The following is a 20,510-nucleotide window of genomic DNA, read 5'->3' as shown; positions in this document are numbered from 1 at the left end:
TTCACTGTAAAAATTACATTTTTAAGAAAATGATCTTATTACTTTACAGCTAAAATTACAATAATTATGAGCTGCTCACTCTGTTTACTTATACAGTGCCATGCCTCGATTTGAAGCACTAAGTGCAAATAATTTGCGATTTGATAATTACAATATTGCAATTTTATTTTGATGAATTGTGCAGCCCTTAAACTTATTCTGCCTTTGAAATGACTCCTTTTGGCTCCATTCTAATATATAATGGCCAGTTTCACGATCCAGTCAATTTGTGACATATAAAATCAATCTTGTCCCACATTTTGTTTTCTTGCTGAATAACCTGTTTAACTCAGAAATTTGTCAGAGTACAGAAGTTTGCCTCAGATGCTTCTCAGAATGTCTTGGGAGGATGAAAAATAGACAAATGAGACAATAGCTGACATACATAAGAGTACAGAGCCATAAACGGAATGTGGATGGCATTATTAAGTCTTATATTATAAAATACGTTATTTTGTTTATTTTTTTCTCTTTGCATGCTGTTTGGCTTCTTTGCATGTAATGGCTTCTGAATGTCTCTTACTTATTGCAAATAAATCTTCATTTTAGCATCCAAATCTGAAAAAAAGCCCCAAATTTGTATCCATTCCAGATATTAAAGTGATTTTGTCACCAGAAACAGAGCAAATCAATTTTTTCTTGGCACACCGCTATCTCTTCTTCTGAATGCAGTCCTCAGTCTGTGTTCGTCCCCAACATCTTGATTCTAAATTTAGATGCTCCAGATTTTTCGTGTTTTAACTGCGAAGAGTTCTATTCTCACAGAAATAACATCAAGGACAAAAGACGAAGCACAATGATTTTCACTGACAGTTCCTACTGCGTACAAGACACTTTCCAGCCCGTGACCAGCTTCATTCTTACGCTACACTTAATATTTCAAAGACTTATTCCCTGGAAGTACTATCTGTTTGTTTTCTTTGCGGTTTGATATCCAACTGTCTCTGACATGCATTATTTGCACGCACACACAGCCGTACATTAGTAAGGGCAGTGGCGCGCTGTGGAGCCGCTACATAAGTGAGGGCGGTGGTTTTTTATTGCCTGCCTGCCAGAGCAGTCAGCCTCATAACTCCTCATAAGTAGAGAGCTTAGCCGAGGTGAGCGGATAGAAATGCATACTGTCCTGCCAGTGTCGATAGCTCTGTTTACATTCGTCAGCAGCCAATGACGTTTGTTTAATTCGGAAATGACTGACAGCTAATCTCTCCGCATGTCCCTGTTAATATTCCTGGAATATCACCCACCTAATTAACAAACTGCTTTGCTAGATGGTGTTGTATGAGTTGTAATTAGCCAAACACAGTGGAAATGATTAGCTATTAGAAGTTGCTGTACCGATAAAGCAAAGATGATTTGGGATTAAATTGTTGTGAGCCTGAATAAACATGGAAACAGGCTGGCGTCCTGTTACCTGGTTTTGCTTCTTGGGTTAAGCAGGATTAAAACGGCAACATTAGCTGGTGTGTCCAGATTGCCGCCTTGGAAAGTAACACTAAAATGCTGTAATCCAGCCATTTATTAGGACAAAACTACATTTGAGCATTTTATTCAGATTTTTTTGGAGTAAATGTTGTCTAAAATTTACCTGATTTCAACAATGTTGTATAGTATGCACACCTTTACTAACACTGAACTGTATTATAGACTAAAATAGACGGTTTTGAAAGAGGTCTGTAAGGCCTTGTCCACACCAATACATTTTCATTTGAAAACGCATCTTTTTCTCTCTAAGGTTTTTGTCAAGGAAAACTGAACTTTTTGAAAACACTCTCCAAATTGGATAAATTTGACTATGCGTTGACTGTGAAAACGGAGGATGCATATTGTGATGCATATGGTACCAATAAATATCTATGTTTATATCGGTATTATGCCTGTTATGTGCTACTTTTACACTGTTGCTATGAAGATATGCACTCTTCATATTACAGTCCTGCAAAACATGAGGGCAGTTGTGGTTTGGTTTAATCTCATAATAGTGAGCAAGTGCATCCTGCTCATCTCACCTATCATCTTAGTGAGCTTTTATTTTACACATGCGCAGTAAGGTGAATGTAACGTTTTCTGACATTTAGGTGTGGATGAGAAACTTTTGGAAAACGCTTAAAAAACTAATGTGGACAGAAAGTTTTCAAATGTATCTGGATTAATCTAGACGTAGCCTAAAGGCCCATTCACACCAACTACGATAACTATAAAGTTAACAAGAACTATGTTATCAACCACACCACTGATCTATAATAGAGAACTGTACATTAAATTAATGGCACAATAACATTCTGTTGATTATAACCACATGCTGCAGTTTGTCGTCTGCCAGTTTCCTCCCAACTGAAAATCAGGTTGATGTCAGTATTTGACATCAATTTGACATTGAGTTAACGTTGGATTTTGGTTACACAACCTAAAAAGCCCCCAAAATTTCAACATCAGCTTGCGTTGGTATTTGGACATCAAATTAATGTTGACATTAGACGTTGAATTGACATTGAATTTTGGTCACCCGACTTTGCAACTGAAATTTAGGGGGGGAAAAGGTGATTTTTATCGTTGGGGTGTGAACTCTGGTATTCTTTAAGACTTTGAACAATTTTTAATTTATTGTTAATTCATTTATTGTTGTCATTAGTTGTGGTCCTTGGTGTAAAATGCTTACCAAAATGCTTGCAAAAGTACAATAAAACAGTAATATTTAAAAATATTAAACATTTGAATAATAGTTGTAATATTATTTCATTTATTTGGTTTTGTTTTATTTAAAACATATGTTCCCATCAATATCAAAAAAGTTGTGCTTTTTCAATAAACAGCACAGCATTTATTTAAAATAGAAATCTTTATAAATGTCTTTACAGTCACTTTTGATCAATTTAATGCATCCTTGATAAAACAAAAAAAGTAAAAAATAAAAATGCAAATAAAATAAAATACCCCAAACTTTTGTCAGTATACAGTACACTTTTAGTATGTATTTCATATTGGGCCTATAAAACCAATACTGGTCATTAGCCAGTCTGCTTTTTGGATATCACAATCTGTATCAATTCTTGAATAACCCATATTATTAATCACCTATCTTTAATTTGCACTTGGAATTTGTTCATTCTCAGAACTAATGAAAAGGTTTTGAGTTTCATAAACCATCATCATGAACAAGTCAGTAAATTTATTGAACATATCACAGTAATACGCTGTCATTTTATTTGTCCACTTCAAGGAGTGCTCAATTGGATACTTTTATTGCAATTCAAAGAAACCCAACTGAGCACCCCGGGAGTTAAAGAACTCCTTATTTTTATGTTTATATGAGGCTACTTCTATTTCCTATCTTAATTCACTTGCCGTCGGGCAGAGTATCTGTGGCCACTTCAGCGCGTGCCGCTCGGACTCATTGTGTCGAGAGCCCAAACACATTCATTTCCCCCAATCAATGTGGCTGCACTATTGCAGGCTGCTCCTCCAGGAAGCTCATTTCCTTTCGCCTGAGATCTCTTCCCCCATCCGATGAAAAAAGACCTTATATGAAATGACAGAATCTGGGTGCCATGACAACAGGCAGCATCAAAATCCAATTAAATGAAACTTCCTCCCACTTCAACAGAGCATTGAAGAACTTCCCCTACCCCTGCACTTCCTCAACTTCAAAAGAACTTTGGCACACTTAAGTCATTCATTCTGACACTTACACGCCGCCTCATAATATCGCGCTTGTGTTTCCAAATGAAGCAAATTGCTACATTACAGGTTCGTAATGAGCCAGGCCAACAAATCAGATGTTATTTGAAGATCTGTGGATTTTGAGCCACTGAGATGTGTTGCTGGTCACGTCCTGACTCTGCATCTCCACACAAAACAAACGCACCATTGTGTGAAATGCAGGGGCAAGGATCCTGGAGGAAACAAAGAATCTAAATGCAGCGTATTTAATAGAAGAAACAAAACAAGAACAGAATTTAAAAGGCAGAGGAACACAAATAACAAAACACATCAAACTCTGGGAAACCCGGGGCTGAAATGCACATGGCTTAACAAAGTAATGAGAACTAAACTAGAAACAGGTTGAGCTAAATTAGAAACCATAACAGGAAAACCTAAAATGAACAGGAAATGTGAACCATGAAACAAGGATAATGTTCAAAATAAAAGCCCAAAACAAGAGCCAAAAAAGGGAACATGATGTTGTGACTTGAACCATACATATTATGATAACATTTCATATCTCATATTGCTTCACAGATATCCAGCCTAATAAATAAATAAATAAATAAATAAATAAATAAATAAATAAATAAATAAGATATTATATTATAAATATATTATTAAAAAGTATAAATAAATAAATAAATAAATCTGTATCCAAATCAGGGTTGGTATCATTAAATAAATAAGTGAGTGAGTGAATGAATGAATGAATGAAAAACTTTACTATTAAAAAATACTTAAACTTAATACTTATTTTAGCTACATGTCAAAGCAACTTTTCTCATTTTAATAAAATCTAAATAGAAATATTTAAAAAAAGACACCAAACACACAGTAAAAATCAGTGAAATATTTTGCTTCATTAAAAATAAAAATATGAGAATTAATAATGTAATTAAATATATAAACAATTAAATATATAAAAATAAATGATATTTCTCATTTTCATAACATAATTCTTTCATTAAAAACAAAAATAAAATGTGATTCAAAATGTTAAGAAATTATATAATAATATATCAATAATACTAAAATAACACAAACAACTTAATTGTAAACTTTCAATAACCTCAATACTACTACTACTACTACTAAATAGAAGAAAAATACAAATAAAAAAGAAAGGGGAAAAACATAATTATACATGTTTGGACCTAGCAAATAAGAGAATTTTCTTTTCTTTTCTTTTTCTTTTCTTTTCTTTTCTTTTCTTTTCTTTTCTTCTGTTGACAGTTTTAATATGCTACATTCACATTTGTCCACATTTGACCTCTGTTTTAAAATTTATCAACCTGCTGGCTCTGTTTTCTATAGACCTAAGAAGGGGAAATGTTCAAGCAAAATAAATGCCTCTGCACATTTAATTAAAGACTTAATTATCATTGTAATTGAACCTTTTTTCCCCTGGCAAACAGATTTGTTATTTTTTAACACTTGAACTATTTCAATGAAAAAAAAAAAAGTACCAGTGTGTGAATTTCCAAAAATCCTAGTGTTTGGTAAGTTTCCCTTTTGTTTTTCTGACAGCAGCACTTGAGCTGGCATGGACAAAAACCTGCTGATCCATGTTAACCCAGCGTGATTTGAGATGGTTCCAGGGAGCATCATGTGCTTCAGTGGAGGCAAGAAAATTTGACCTTTTGTTCAGAGAGACTAACATTTTTTGCTTACATTTTGTTCAGAGGAAGTAAGAACAAATTTGCTTACATTTGATTATGACCTATAAATGCTGAATCTTCTCTATTTTTCTTCCTTGGATGCCATAACCTTTCTTCAAAATCTTAAACTTGGTTTATTTTGATGTTTAAAAAAAAAAAAAAAAAAAGATGTGGGATATGATGTGATTTGTCAGAGTTTTGGACCCCATGATGATGTGCAGTTCTCCGTGAATCTCCATGCAAAGTGGATATGTTTGCTTTTTTTTTTTCATTGATGGTCATTTTACAATTTAAGCAATTTTACAAAATGTCATAGTGACAAAATGTCTCCATAGATGCAGCACTGCTAAAGCATATTTTTATTTGCAACGCTCCAACATGGCGAAGAAAGACCGGTCATTTCTCAATAGCAAGCAGCCGTCCATTTACAGGGGTCAATGCCAGGGCCCCGCTGGCTGTCACAGATCTACAGCAGAGAGAGGGAAACATGCTTTCAAGCCTCTGAGAGAAGACTCATGCTGGGCCTGAGGAGGCTGTTCCTGCAGTGTGGACAGGGCCAGTTCTTCCTGCTGACTGAACGTGACACCAAGCAGCACATTAACACTGCAGCACAGATTTGGCAGGCTGTGGACGCACACATGACTTCAGAGAACAGACGACAGCGCTCATTACAACTGGGAAATGAAAATCTCCCTGTTCGTTCAGTGAATATCAATGTAAACAGCTGGTACAAGGACTAATAATGCAAATAAATATTTAGTGTGGATTTCCATAGTTCCAAATATTCAAGTCTAGAGTTATTAACATTGCTGTCATCATCTCAGAGGATATTTACTTAGGTATGCCCCTATACTAAACTTATCAGTTGATTATGATGCTGTAAATTTGCAGGGGACCCTCTCATTTGGTACGTTATTATTAGAGGTTCAAATTAACAACAGAGCTCAAACTATTATTAATTAATATTATCAAATATAATAATCAAACTGAAATAAAAACTGAAACATTTGTATACAACTCAACTGCACATAAGGTAGCTCTCATAAAAAACTTCAGAATTCAAAATAGTAAATGAGCTCCTCTGTAGTGTTTTTATAGCTACTGTAACTAATTGTGAAGACTGGATAACTTTCCTGAGGTAAATGCGACATTAGGTGATCACAAGCTCATTTATTGATACATTAAATAAAATTTGATACATTTGGATAAGTAGTGATGGCCAGTTCTGAAACACTGCTTCTTGAAGCTTCAAAACCATTCAGAATGTATATCAAACTCCCAAAGTCACATAATTTCAGCAAATGAAGCTTCATTATGTCATTACTGTTTTGAAATGTTTCGAAATTTCAGTGGTACGCAACTAGGGTGTTCTCTGTGAACCCATGAACCAGTGTCGAAATTGTTTTTACCCTGATCTCTACTTAATTTTAAGAAATAACCAACCCAGTCTCACAGCAATTTGTGACATAGTCACGAAAATGTAATCTATTGATTCGTGTTCACGGACGCTAATTTTCCCTTTTTTTCGTATCATCAACGCGATTTTCAATATAATGTATTTCAATAGGGAGTAATTTTTGGGCCTGCACCATGTTTTTCTTTTTGTCACTGCAACACATTCAGTGATTTCTGTTTAATGCAGCCACCATATAACGTTATTATTTTATTTACACAATTTAGACGTGTTTGAGCACCTAACCCAACCCCACCCCTAAACCTACCCATTTGTATATTATATAAAACACAAGATATAACAGGCACACATGACAACAAATGCTATTTAAAAGTAAAAATAAATACCAAGTGTTCCGAGGTAAAACGATGGATTTGTGCGAAGAACGCATGCAAAAACGATCACCATCTCCATCCATAATCTGCCGTAAAATGGTCTGTTTACTGTGTACAATCAAAATTGGTGCCCGAGGAAGTGTAACATCAGCTTTGATTGTGAAATGGCGTTGGCTCTCGTGTGTCTTGTGACTGATTGCGTCATGTGTATTTTTGAACGAGACGTGACTGTGTGCGTCCAGCCGTCCACAGAGCAAGATTATTTCAGCGATTAAACTTTACGTTTCACTCACTCTGTTCATATAACAATATCGCATGGCTTCGGAAGATTTGGAATGCACCACAAGATGTTTGTAATACCTTTATACTGTTTGTGGTCAATTTTTGCAATAAATACATGTTTTATGTAGTTGAGAAGTGGGTAGGTTTAGGGTAGGAGTGGTGTTAGGTGCTCCAAAATAATAAATATTTATAAAATCACGATTTTCCAATTTCGTGACTGTCACAAACTACTGTGAGACTTGGTTGAAATAACACATATTATACAGACACTACATATATAATGTTATTAGCTGATTTGTTAATTGCATTTAATGGATAACTCTTTAAAATGTGTCTTTATGCATGTTTGAACAGAGTTTTTGTTGTAAAAATGCTTTAGATGCAGGTCTTGCTTGAGGCCCCGGTGCCTACAGAGAGCTCTTGCCCTTATACATTTATCATTGTGTTAGTCAAGAAAAAGGACGGTAGTCTAGGATGGTTGGGTGGGTGGGGTCTAGCTGTGTGGTTTCATTGCTTTACCATTTAGTTTGGATTTCTTTATTGGGGACGAGACATGTTCATCTAATGCTGTATAACCAGCTATGCAGTTGTTGTGTATGAGTCTCATCGTCCTCCCTTAACATCTTGAGTTTTACTATTTCCTTTTGTTGTGTGGGTATATAATCGTCCTAGCCAAACCAGATAATTTGTAGAAGCAACCTGCCCATTTTGCCAGGGATTGTGATGGGGAGTGAAGACCGCCCTGGTTCCCATCGGCATTGGCAGACTTCGCTTTGAAGAGAAAACTAGCACCTTCCAAACTGCAGTGCCAGAGCTTGGTTGGAAAAAAGGACAGGCTCGGGTGCTTTGAGTAGTTTGGATTTTATGTCTTGTTTTATGTTGACTTGTCCTCAACTTGTCATGTGTATTGGTGGCGTCAAGGTACCTTGCCTGGTGGACACCAGTTCTATGGCGAGAGTTGTTTTAAAACAAATTTTGGGGTCAGGAACAGCTTAGGTTATGCCACTGGCTACAGCTCCGGGCTGTAAATGGCCTCTCAATTCCTTACATTGTTTATTTAGAACTGAATGTAGAACTATGTGGGTGAGTGGTCTTAAGTTGTGGGGTGCTGATATTCAGAGAACCTCCTGGTGGTTTGTGTGTTCAGGTTCCTGGGGATCTGGGAATGAACATCCTAAGCCACTGCTACCGGGAGCTCTTTGGCCAACATTGTATTAGTCTCTTTGTTTTACCTATTGTGTCACAGGTCCCTAGCTCTGTGTTTTAGGCCTTCAAACTCTCCCATCAAACTGATTCCCAGCCAGTCTCGGATCCCAGGGGGTGAGTTAAAGTGGGCACCATGAAATTGGTTGCATGGTAGACATGGTAGAAGTAGTATTTTACGCTAGTACGGTCATGTGTGCGCTAGACAAGGTACATGTGGTTAGCTTACCACTAGAAATCACTAAAGTTCAGTTAGTATCAGCTAGCGTAAATACACAACTATACCTACTGTACAGGAACAAATAGGGGCTACTGATTTGTCTGTGTTGTCATTGGAGGAACAGGGTAAGGTGTTTTCCATTCATGATGCACTAACCTTATTTCCCAATACATTCCCTTGTTGGATGATGTTCCTGTGCAGCAACGATGTAGACTTATTCCTCCCTCAGAGCATGAGGTAGTAAAAGCACACATTAATCAGCTGCTTGAGGCCTAGGTGCTTAGAAAGAGCTTCAGCTCTTGTGCATCACCCATCATCTTGGTCAAGAAAAAGGAAGGTAGTCCACACATGTGTGTACACTACCGTCACTTAAATTCTAAGGCCAGGAAGTATGCATTTCCCCTACCCCGTATTGAGAAGATATTGTACTCATTGACGGTTGGACTTCTTTCCAGTGGTACAATCAGGTTCCTGTTATGGAGGCGGACAAACCTGGAACTGCTTTTTGTTCCCTTTCTGTCCTCTCTGAATAGAATCGGATGCCGTTCAGGCTTTGCAACACCCCCAGCCAACAATTGATAGAACGGTTGTTTGGGGACCAACAGTGAAGAGTAATTGCAACACTGATGCTTTGCCATGACAAAACCTTCAGGTGGTGGAAGAGGCTCAGGCCCTGTGCCTGGGTGCAGCTGTCCCAGGTTGGTATGGTACTCTGTAACTGTCCAGGTTGGTTGTGATTCTGTTCAGGCAGTGGGATTGCCCGGTGGAGAGGCATGGACTGCTTTATCATTGTTTTTTTCACCCAAATGGGGGAGAGTGTTATTGCTGGCGGTTTTGAGGTTTGAATTATTGACCCAACTTCACCAAGAGCACAGACACCAGAGAGTGGAACGGACAACCCTACTGGTGCGTCAACGATGTTACTGGCCTGGGATGTCCGTAGATATTGTCCACTGGTGCCAGGAGTGTGAAAGGTGGCAGTATGTTGAGGGTGTTTAGGCCGTCCTTGGTAGTTTCATGGGACACTTATTGGCGAGATGACCTAATGACCTAATTTGGCCATCAATTTCACAGTGTTAGGGCCCTCAAGTTCCAGTCTTCAGAATGTGTTGGTTATGACTAATATTTTTACGAAGTACACCCTGGCTGTACTAGGGATGAACGACGTGAGACTGTGGCCCAGGTCCTTGTTGTTGAAAGGACCTGGGTCACGCACTACCCCATATCACCCAGTGTGAACATTTTAATAGAACTTTGCACAATCTTTTGCGGACATTGCCAGTTTCAAAGAAGGGGGAAAGCGGGTTTCCTTCAGGTATTGTTTGCCTATAACACTACTCCTCATCAAGCTACAGGAGATTCCCCTTATTTTTTGATGTCTGGACAGGAGTGTGTTCCCTTTTAAAAATGGATGGGTTATGACTTCTGTGGTGCATCCACGTCTTGCTTTCCCCACTTTCTCTTGCATTGCCAATGGTAGCTGTAGGTATGTACTGTTAGCATATATCCATTTGGTAACAGTTTAATTGTCTCTGTTTGTGTTGTCAGTCTTTTGTGTTTTAGTGTTTCTTTTGTCCTTTCATTTCCTTTGGCATGTTCCAAGGATTGGATGGCTGCTCACCTCTCAGGTATGTGAGTTAAAGCCAGGGGTAGGAATGTCTAGTCCTAAACACTGTCCTGCAGAAATTAGCTTAAACCCTAATCAAATACACTTGAACAAGCTAATCAATGTTTTCAGGATTACTAAGGCAGGTGAGGTTCTATTTAGTGTTGAAGCTAAACTCTTTAGGAACGAACTTGCTTACCCCCTGGTTAAAGCTATTCTGTAGAAATAGACCATCAGACACTGCACTCTTAACCCGGATTTTGTCTAAACCAAAAAATGTAAGCAGTCATTATGTATTCTTTATTGTTTTTTTTAAAAACGTTGTCACTGCTAAAAAATAGTAGTTGTTTGCACTATTTAGACAAATAATTGACTACACTGATCAAGTTAAGAAGACATCACTCAGTATGTTACGTTTTTGAAAAGGGGGAGGGGCTTTTTGAAGCAGGTTGCGTGAGCAGAGCTGCTTCACTGAAGAGATGGGTTGACGCGCCAACGGTTAATCTTTGAAAACAACGTGAATCTGTGAGTTTATAAAGAGTATTATCTGCAGATATCTTTCTGAAAAAAAGTGCTAACCCAAAATATGGACCGATGTTAAACTCTAAAAAGATGAAAAAGTGTTAATGTGCAGATAGACGCTTTTTTTCTGTCGGTTCATGGTTTAGATATAACGTAAACTTTTAATTCAGCTATTTTTTGTCATTTCATATATCGTAACATTATCCAGAGTGTTTTTGTATGTTCACAGTTTAGCTGCAACGTGTTTATTTCGTTAACTTTTCTGCTGGTTCGCACTCATGCATGTAACGTTAAGAGTCCATGCATGTAACTTACACGTGCTTTCCATGTGGCTAATGCTAGCGTTTGTATTTTTTATTTTAAACTAATTGGAAAAAATGCTACTTTAAGTTTTGCATTAGTGATTTTTTATATAGCTGTTAACTTATCGAAACTTGGAATATACAAGATCATTACTTGGTGCCTAACTTTTACAGTGGAATTTTATCTGCAACTTTTTCTAAAAGTTTACTTATGCTCTGTTTTCACAGGTCCATGTGAGAAGATGCAGTGGAAGTGTAAGTTTTGTGAATTTATATGTGACAAAGTATCAAAGTATCTAATGCTCATCAAGGCTATATTTACTTAATCAAAAATACAGAAAAAAACAGTAATATTGCAAAATGTTTTTACAATTTAATTTTTATTTTGTTTTAATATACTATGAAGTATAATTTATTTCTGTGATGCAAAGCTTAATTTTTTATCAGCTGTTACTCCAGTCTTAAGTGTCACATGATCTTTCAGAAATCATTCTAATATGATAAATTTATTATGCGAATTATCAATGTTGAACAGTTGTTCCGTCAACTATTTTTGTGGAACCTGTGATTATTTTTTTCAGGATTCTTTGTTCAATAACAAGGTTTAAAAAAAAGAAAAAAAAAAGTTTTGAATAAATAAAAGTTTGGGGTCAGTTTTTTGTTTTATTTATTTATTTTTTTTTTTAGAAATTCATACTTTTATTCACCAAGAATGTGTTCACTTAATAAAAAGTGATAGCACAAATTTACATTGTTAGGCAAGATTTATATTTTGAATAAATGCAGTTTTTTTGTTTTTTTTTAACCTTGTTATTGAACAAAGAATCCTGAAAAAAATAATCACAGGTTCCACAAAAATAGTTGACGGAGCAAGTGTTCAACACTGATAAATCACATAATGATGTATAATGTAAAAACATTTTGCAATATTACGTTTTTTTTCTGTATTTTTGATCAAGTAAATATAGCCTTGATGAGCATTAGATACTTCTTTAAAAAGCATTACAAGTCTTACTGATCCCAAACTTTTGACCGTGTGTGTGTGTGTTTTTTTTTTTTTTTTTTTTTTTTAACTAACCCTTTTAATGAAGAGTTGAAAAAGCAGTCATAACCAATTCATACATTAGACTATTTGTTTAACATAATTAATAGTTGTTTAATGACTAATGTCTTGAATGTGTTCTGTTGTTAGGACTCTGCTGATGATCATGTGTTCCAAGACCTTGACCTTGGAATCCTCCTTGTTGAGCGTGAAGGTGCTGTGTCTCCGTCCTCTCTGCATGTCAATCCAGCCTCATTTAAGATTGTCATCGAGGGAGAAGTTGTGATGAAAAGCATTAAAGACTTGCCAAAGGCTATGTAGCTTCTCTTTGGACTTACGTATGCACTTCATCTAAGCTACCCCAAACCAATGAAGAACACATTTCAGTTCATCCAGCAGGTACTTCTAATGTTGGGCCACACTGACTTGAAGCCCAGGTTACAGACATTAAAGAACCAGCTTGCAATTTAATTTTGACAGGAGTGGCTGTTTACTGTTCTTGATGTGCACAATTAATCTCTGAGGTGATTCTCTTGTTCCAAATATCCTGTCATTGCTGTAAGTTAAATTAAACCAGTTAAATTAGAAGAGGTTAAAAGAGAAAGAGGTTAAAAAGAGAAAGAGGTTAAAAGAGAAAATAAAGAGTTAAATTGTACCAGTTTTCTGTGGTAAAAATGTTTAAAATTCACAGGAGTCATCTTTGTTTTAAAGAGTTGACTCAAGTTTTAATGCTTATCCAGTTTTAAAGCATGTTTAGTCATTCAGAGGGATATGGCATATTGTTGAATACTATGTGTTCATGTTACTGTAAGCAATTTGTACAGTTGTTGACTAGCAAATAAGAATTGTATGTCAAAAAATGTTACTTGTCTTTTGTATGACAAGTTCATACATGGATGAATACACTGTATTGCCTGTTTTTATGAGCAATAAAAACATTGGAATGCGGTTAGTTTATTTCTTTAACTAGTATTATTTCTTAATTATAAGGCATTATGTAATATAACATTTATCAATAGAATTAATATTCAATAAGATTTTTTTAATATAAATTGTACACCAAAAATAGTGTGAACTAATGGTTTTCAGTAAAGACTACTAATGCAAACCTGATTTGTCTACTGCACCCACTAACATTTTTATGTTTATAAAGCTTAACCCGTTTAGTTTTAGATTTGTAAAAACTAATCTTGTTTAGTGCAACGGGTTTCCACGCAAATTTCTAGTAAAGTCAACTAATTCGGGTTAAGAGTGTGGATAGTTTTACTGGTATTTAAGAAAATTGGGAGCTTGTTTTTAAAACCTGTACAACTTCATCACATTTATAATAATTTAAATGATTCACATAAGTTAACGGTTTTGTTTAAGGTGCATTCAGAATTTCATGGTTTACCAAGGAGCTAACAAAGCTTTGGAACCTCTGCTGCCCCTAAGTATTTAACAGACTTTACAGTACTGCATTACAATGAAAAATATGATGCCAAAAAGTGGTTGCATAGTTATTTTGCACTTCAAATAAACAAATAAATCTGTAACAAAATTTGTATCGCCTGCCAAATGGGAAAAAAAAGATGCCAAAAGGATATTGCTGTAGTCTCAGTCATCAAAGGGTCACATGAATTGATCATCACCTCCTTTTCCCTACAGAACTCCTTGTGGCAATGCATGTGGAATGTTCCTTGCCAAGACGAAAATAAGAAGAAAATATTTCTACATGTTATTGTTTTAGGTGCCTCTTTACATACAGTAGAGATGGAGACTTGCTCATCTCAAATGACACTTTTCTGTCACCATTATGCAAGAAAAAAAATCGATCTATCTAATGCAAAAATATTCATGACTGGTTAATTTCATCAATCCAGGTGTGGCAAAAACTAATTTTGGACCTTGATTTCAACATTGTAATTATTATAAATATATATATATATATATATATATATATATATATATATGTATTTCCTGTAATTGAATATCTGCTTCGGATATTTGACAGATGTGAGTTTCCACAGGCATCCATTAATTTTTTATTTTATTTATTTTTTTGTTTTACCAGACCTAATGCTGATGGTCAAATATGGCCACACAATAATATATAAGTGTATACTGTTGAAATATCTATTAATGAGGTTTAATATTTCTTAGGTCTTCTGGTATTCGTATTTCAAAAAAAGATAATATTGCAAATAATAAAATATGTAATAATTATATAATCATAATATGTTTTAATAGTGTAAGATAATTTGAATAAATAATAAAAAAACATCTAGTTGCAAAGTGGTAGATGATGTGGGAGAGAAACAGGAGGAGACAACATTTGATGGGTGGAGCACATCTCTGCTACAAGCAGTTAGAGAGAAAAAAAGAGAGAACGCACACACACTCCAATCAGTCTGCTCAGATAAAATCTTCTGTCTTCATATCTGAGCATCACTAATTGAGTAATAATTACTTAAATATTTCAGCAACTGCATTACATTTGCAGGGGAAAGACCGTAATTTACTAAATCCATTTCTTTTTATTGAAGATTTTGCCACAAATGTTCAATTAAGAGTTTTTACGCCCTTTTTAAAATAAGTGTCTGTGGGCTTGTTCCGGTTCTTAGTTTTTTAGTATTTATATTAACCCCTTTAACATCCTCACTATAAGAAAAATGCAATGGAAAAATGCATTAAAAAAATAACTAAGTAAGTGACATGTATGCTCTGTTTTCTGTTGCACTGTTTTGTTTCAGTCAGTTGGTTTTCATGAGATTTTTTCTTGGTTTAGTCAATCATCCGGTTCACCTGTTGTCTGATTAATTATCTCATTAGTTTCCATTGTTTGATTTATGATTATAGGGCCCTCAGTTCTCCCTTAGTCTCTTTTCTGTTCTTTTTTGTTGTTGTTGTTTTGTTTCTTCTGCATTTTTCCTGTTTTCTGAGCATTTTTGATTAAAAGTATTTTCCCTTCAGTTGTTTCTTGTCAAGAGAGTTTCTACGTACTGTACCATTTTTGCCCTTTTTTTTTAAAATTTTTATTCTGTTTTTCTTCCCCTCACCCATTGACCTGCATAGAGCAGAAGGACGGTTTGCTGGAGGACCATATAAGGGATCTGGTGTGCTTCACACACTATCTGGTCTAAGGCATGGCTTCCAGCGAACAGTCCCAGAGAGAACTGTGCCACTTTCTTAGAGTGGAGTGCCGGTCAACAATTTGACATTTACCATCTATCTCGCGAGGTGGATTTCACCAGCCCTACTCCAAGTCCAGAGACAAGCCAGATGCCTTTCCTGCTCCTCATAGAGTTGTTATTTGAGCTTACTGCAGCCACAGAACCTGATTCTGCCACGAACCTGAGCCCATCATTGCCTGGAGCCTGAGCTCTATCAAGAGTCTGACCAGGTGCGCAAGCCAGTAATATTGCCCGTTGCTGAGGGAGACCTAGTGAAATATATGGGTATGAAATGGAGTCCGTCCATATTCCCACCACTGAGGGTGAGCTGCATCTGGTCCAGAATTTCCACTGGTTCCGACTAGCTTAGAATCTCCTGTTTCTCTGCTGGTTCCATCTAGCCCTGAATCTCCTGTGCCTCTGCTGGTTCCACCCAGCTCCTGTTCTCCTTTGCTCAAACAAGAGCAAATCAAACTTCACCTATGTTTGTTTTATTTCTGCTTGAGTAGAATGCAGACATTATTATTTCTTAACACTTCATTTCTGAGATAGTTCTCTTTGCCCAGGCATAAGTGAAGAGGGTCTATTTTCTGTTTCTATGCTTTATTTTAACCTGTTATCCACCGAGGAGCTGTGACACTGGCTTCACACACACATTCAGATCAGAAATAATAAATTGTAAAATAAATCAAAGGTGCAGTGGAAGGCCTAGTTGATAAAATCCTCAGACAATTGAATGATAAATTTGTGGTCCCATGCCTCGTTGTGCTGCTGGTTGCCTGGAGGTTATTACTGTGTACTTTATCCAGTTCTGCCCATTCATCACCTGGGCACGCTGGCGGTCATGCTTACAGACAGAAAACAGAGAGAGAGAGAGACTGTAGTTCTGACTGACTTGTTGAGTGCTGAAGTGTATTTGTACTATGCAGTAGGATCGCCCTAGCTTTTTTTTTTTTTTCAACATAATAATGGCAAAATCTTAAAACTAAATAAAAGGTAATATTTTCCATATCTTTTAATATTTCAGCCATGTCTTACAAAGCTGACACTTTTATGACACTTTTAAAACATTGCTGTGTTTGTTTGAGCAACCAGGTGAAACAGCAAAACTGACTCAACCAATGGCATGAATTAAGGGTGGGGCCATGCTATTGTGGGACCAATGACAGAAATTCAATTCAGGATATCTGTTTGAAAAAATAATTTCTTTTTAGTAATTTATCAATTATTGTATTATTTTTGCAAATCCATTTGGCAATGCCAATGGTAAAGAAATCATTTCTCCTTATAAGCCATTAAAGGGAGATGCACTGAAAAAAAATAAAAAATAAAATAAAAACACCTGTGGAAAATCAATACTGAAAATTTCTCCATAACAGCATGGTACACAAGGCCGTATTTTTACAGACTTTTCTTAGAACGCATAGAAGCTAGTAATGTTGCTGAGTGACATTTTGCAGTAAGTTCAGCAAGTTCATTTTCGCGATGTGGAGCATATGGGTGAATGAATTTCTTTGTGGGTAGATCTGTTTCTGTGTCTCCTTTCTACTGCACATGATAGAAGAGCATAGCTGATCACATGTATGGACCCCAAACCACAAAACCTTCATTTATTTATGACTCACATTCAAAGTGAATGATTGTTCTTGACTTCATATTTAACTACAGTACGTTTCCTGAGAAACATAAGTTATTGCAGTTAAAGGGCATTTTCTTCCTGGCTTAATTTAAAAAAAAATATATACTGAAGCTTAGTTTCTGTTTGTAAAGTATGTTTATGACTAGACATCACATCATCCACTGATGTTGTAAGAGCAAAACTAGTCCTATTCAAAATTTGCTTGTCACTCACAGCCGCATATGTCTGATAGATAAGGCCAATATATTTACATTTAAATGTAGTTCATTTAATTCTTTTGTCAGAATCATACAGTTTGTGAAATGAAATTTAAAAAGAGGCCACATGTCCGACAGACTGGTCTTAAGAATAAATGTCCTTCTTCACCTCTCTTATCCTCTTATCATTTACATTAACATACATTCTTCAAGCACAAAAGTGACAAATGGGAATAAGCAGTAGCAAAATCTTAATCATATATAAATAAATGTCTCTGAATATATGTTATAATAGCTCACATGCACAGTCTCACAATTCCTTTGCCATAACATGCACTAAAAAAAAGGTGTAGAAACAGTTTTCACTCTTTCAAAACTCAATTCATTTATTTGTATGGCACTTTGAAATGCATAAATTGCTGTCTTGAAATTATAAGATTCTATCTGCATTCTGAGCAGTTGAGATATTGAGCTTCAAAGCTTTTGGATTCTATAGACTTCTGTAGATAGAACCCTTTTTGTACACAGCTTACAACAGAAACATGTGTAAAAGCAATATGTTAATATCTAATAATTACTATTGCTCAGCGATAGCAGTTGCTACAGTAACATGTCTACATACAGTGAATAACAAAGAGTGTCTTTGTCCATGTCAGCGTACTCCACTGTACCCTAACAATGACAAAATTCAAACACACCTCTGGCAAACAAAATACATAAAGATAGTATGAATTGGCAGTCAGTTTGCTCAAATGCTGGAAATATTGTACATCACAGATGGGACAGAAAGCAAAGGCATTCATACAGCAGCCTGTGCATGTTTTCATTCTCTCAATTTACAATGCCATGTTCAGCAGGTGAAATCAGATTGCCCAACAACTTAAAGACTTAGAAAGACTTAATTAGATATTAACCGCCACACTAAGAGAGATCAGATCCTTCTGTTCTCTCTAATGCAGCTGGGATTTCAGAATGGTGCAGTTTTAATCACCACACAAATAAAACAAGAATTCACATACTGTGCACTTTACTTATATTTACCAATTGTTTACATTAGGTAAATTTAGGAAATATTTTGTCACATTTACCTGTATTCATTTTAGTCCATTTTACTCTCACTAAATTGAAATTCCATTACTGAAAATAACATTAATTTACATTTACACTAAATGTACACTAAACTAAGTATTTTACAAATGTAAACATGTTCCAAACATATTAAAGATTTGAATGAACATAAACACTGGAGGTTAAATAACAGCAGATAATGAGTATACAGCATACAGCTACAATTTAGAAGTTAGCACTCTGAATTCTTCATGCTTTAAATCTTTAATTTTTACGGGAACTGCACATGCGCAATTTAAATGACACATTCTGACAAGCACAAAACCTTGATCCAGTTAACATTTGCTGCATTCTCAGTTGCAAAAATGCTGTGCAAATACCTGGTTTTGTCTTATCATATAAAGTTTTCCTAAAATCCATAAAGTAGAAATCATATGCTAATAGATCCCACATTAGTGCCATAAAATAAGTCTGGAAACTGACAGCATTACTTTCAGCGTAAAACAGGTCCTGGTGAAAGAGACTTATAGCGATTCACAAATGCATTTCTACACTGAAATAAGTGAGGGAAACAGCATTACTAATTCACACTGGGGGACGCGGCCTGCATGGAAAGAAGCTGAAGAACAGAATGTGAGTCTGTGAATAAATGAGTAAGGAATATCTCTGATGCAGTATCATCTCAGCTGGAGGATTGGCTTGCCTAAGTCGCTTTTACTTACATCTTACAATAGACTTCTTTAACAGGGTTGAGAATTCGTATGGGGATATTTTTAGACTAATCATTACAGGATCCAGCTGGTGGAGGCTTCCAGAGGCACACAAAACAACTACAAACAGAAACCATAATAAATAATTTAGGTATGAATGTTAGTAGACAAGGCGTCGGCATTATGAATGATACCGCATACACAACCTGTACCGAAAGACAAAGACAACCGAGTTAAATCACGATACGTTAAATTCACGCAGACTTACCTTACTGATAAAGGCTTCCTCATTGGTACACTATTGGCTCTTCTGCTTTACTCATGATGGTGGTTCACACAGGATCAAACTGTGAAAATCAAACTCTGCACTGGCACAAAATCAATACGTATGCTACAGAATATTGGCTGTAGCCTGTAGACCTTGAAACTAGAAGTACTTTGAAATAAAACTGTGCTGCAATAATACCACTGGCGGTAATCAAGGTTGAGTAAGACTATGCTCTACCAAGACTACACAAGCATTTTTCTAATCAATCGTGAGAGATGAATGACACAAGGTCACCACTGTAAACATGCTGATATGTCTCATACTGTGTTTTCTGTAAACACTTTTTGATTAAAGCTCAAATACATAATAAAACCTTTAAACTTACATATTTCCATATCATAACTGGGTAAGGAAGTGAGCAACTTAAATACACAATAGCGATGAACTAAATACAAATGGGTATGCTTGTTAATGAATGTCCCTGGAAACTGAAGACTGGCGGGAAAATTAGAACAAAGGAAACAGGACTGTGAACAAACTAAAGTCCACGAAAGTCCACGATGAAGAAAACTCAACAGTGGCAGCTATTCATTTAACATTGTCAAATATATCTACAGAAAGAATACATTTTAGGTTCATTGCAAAATATTTGTATATACACAAATATTTAGTATTTCAAGAGCTCAGGGAGACATAAAAGATGCATCATTGGGCCTTTGCAGCAAGCTTTTTTAAAGCATTTTGCGCAAAGTAACTCTGATTGGTGGACTATTCTGTGCATCATCATGGGTAATGTAGTTTTTGCATCAAAAATGTCAAATATTAAAGGTAAAATATAACATACAAAAGTCATAGTTACAAGTAAGTTAATAATGAGAACTGGTTGCCAAAATAAAGTGTGATTATTTTTATAGTAGAGTAATGTCTTATGGGCCAGATTGATTAAACAGAGCAAATTAGCATGACACCACAATCCCATAAAATCACACAAGCGAATGAATAGATCTGCAGCTGATCTAAATTAAAGAACACAAACAAAGCCAGATCCTTTCCATAATAACCGACGCAATCTACCAAGAGCAGTGCAAATTAATGTAGGGTCACAACAA

At 35.9% G+C, this 20,510-nt stretch overlaps 1 long non-coding RNA gene across 1 annotated transcript; it reads left to right on the top strand.

Moving 5' to 3' along the window:
* Positions 1 to 10,804: 10,804 nt before the first annotated feature.
* Positions 10,805 to 13,324, top strand: LOC127178465 (uncharacterized). Its single transcript, XR_007829400.1, has 3 exons — positions 10,805 to 11,026; positions 11,554 to 11,580; positions 12,518 to 13,324. It is a non-coding gene; the product is annotated as an uncharacterized LOC127178465 (long non-coding RNA).
* Positions 13,325 to 20,510: the final 7,186 nt, after the last annotated feature.

This window comes from Labeo rohita, chromosome 16 (assembly GCF_022985175.1).
Source record: "Labeo rohita strain BAU-BD-2019 chromosome 16, IGBB_LRoh.1.0, whole genome shotgun sequence".
Classification (NCBI taxonomy): domain Eukaryota; kingdom Metazoa; phylum Chordata; class Actinopteri; order Cypriniformes; family Cyprinidae; genus Labeo; species Labeo rohita.
This window is presented reverse-complemented; position numbering and strand designations above follow the sequence as displayed.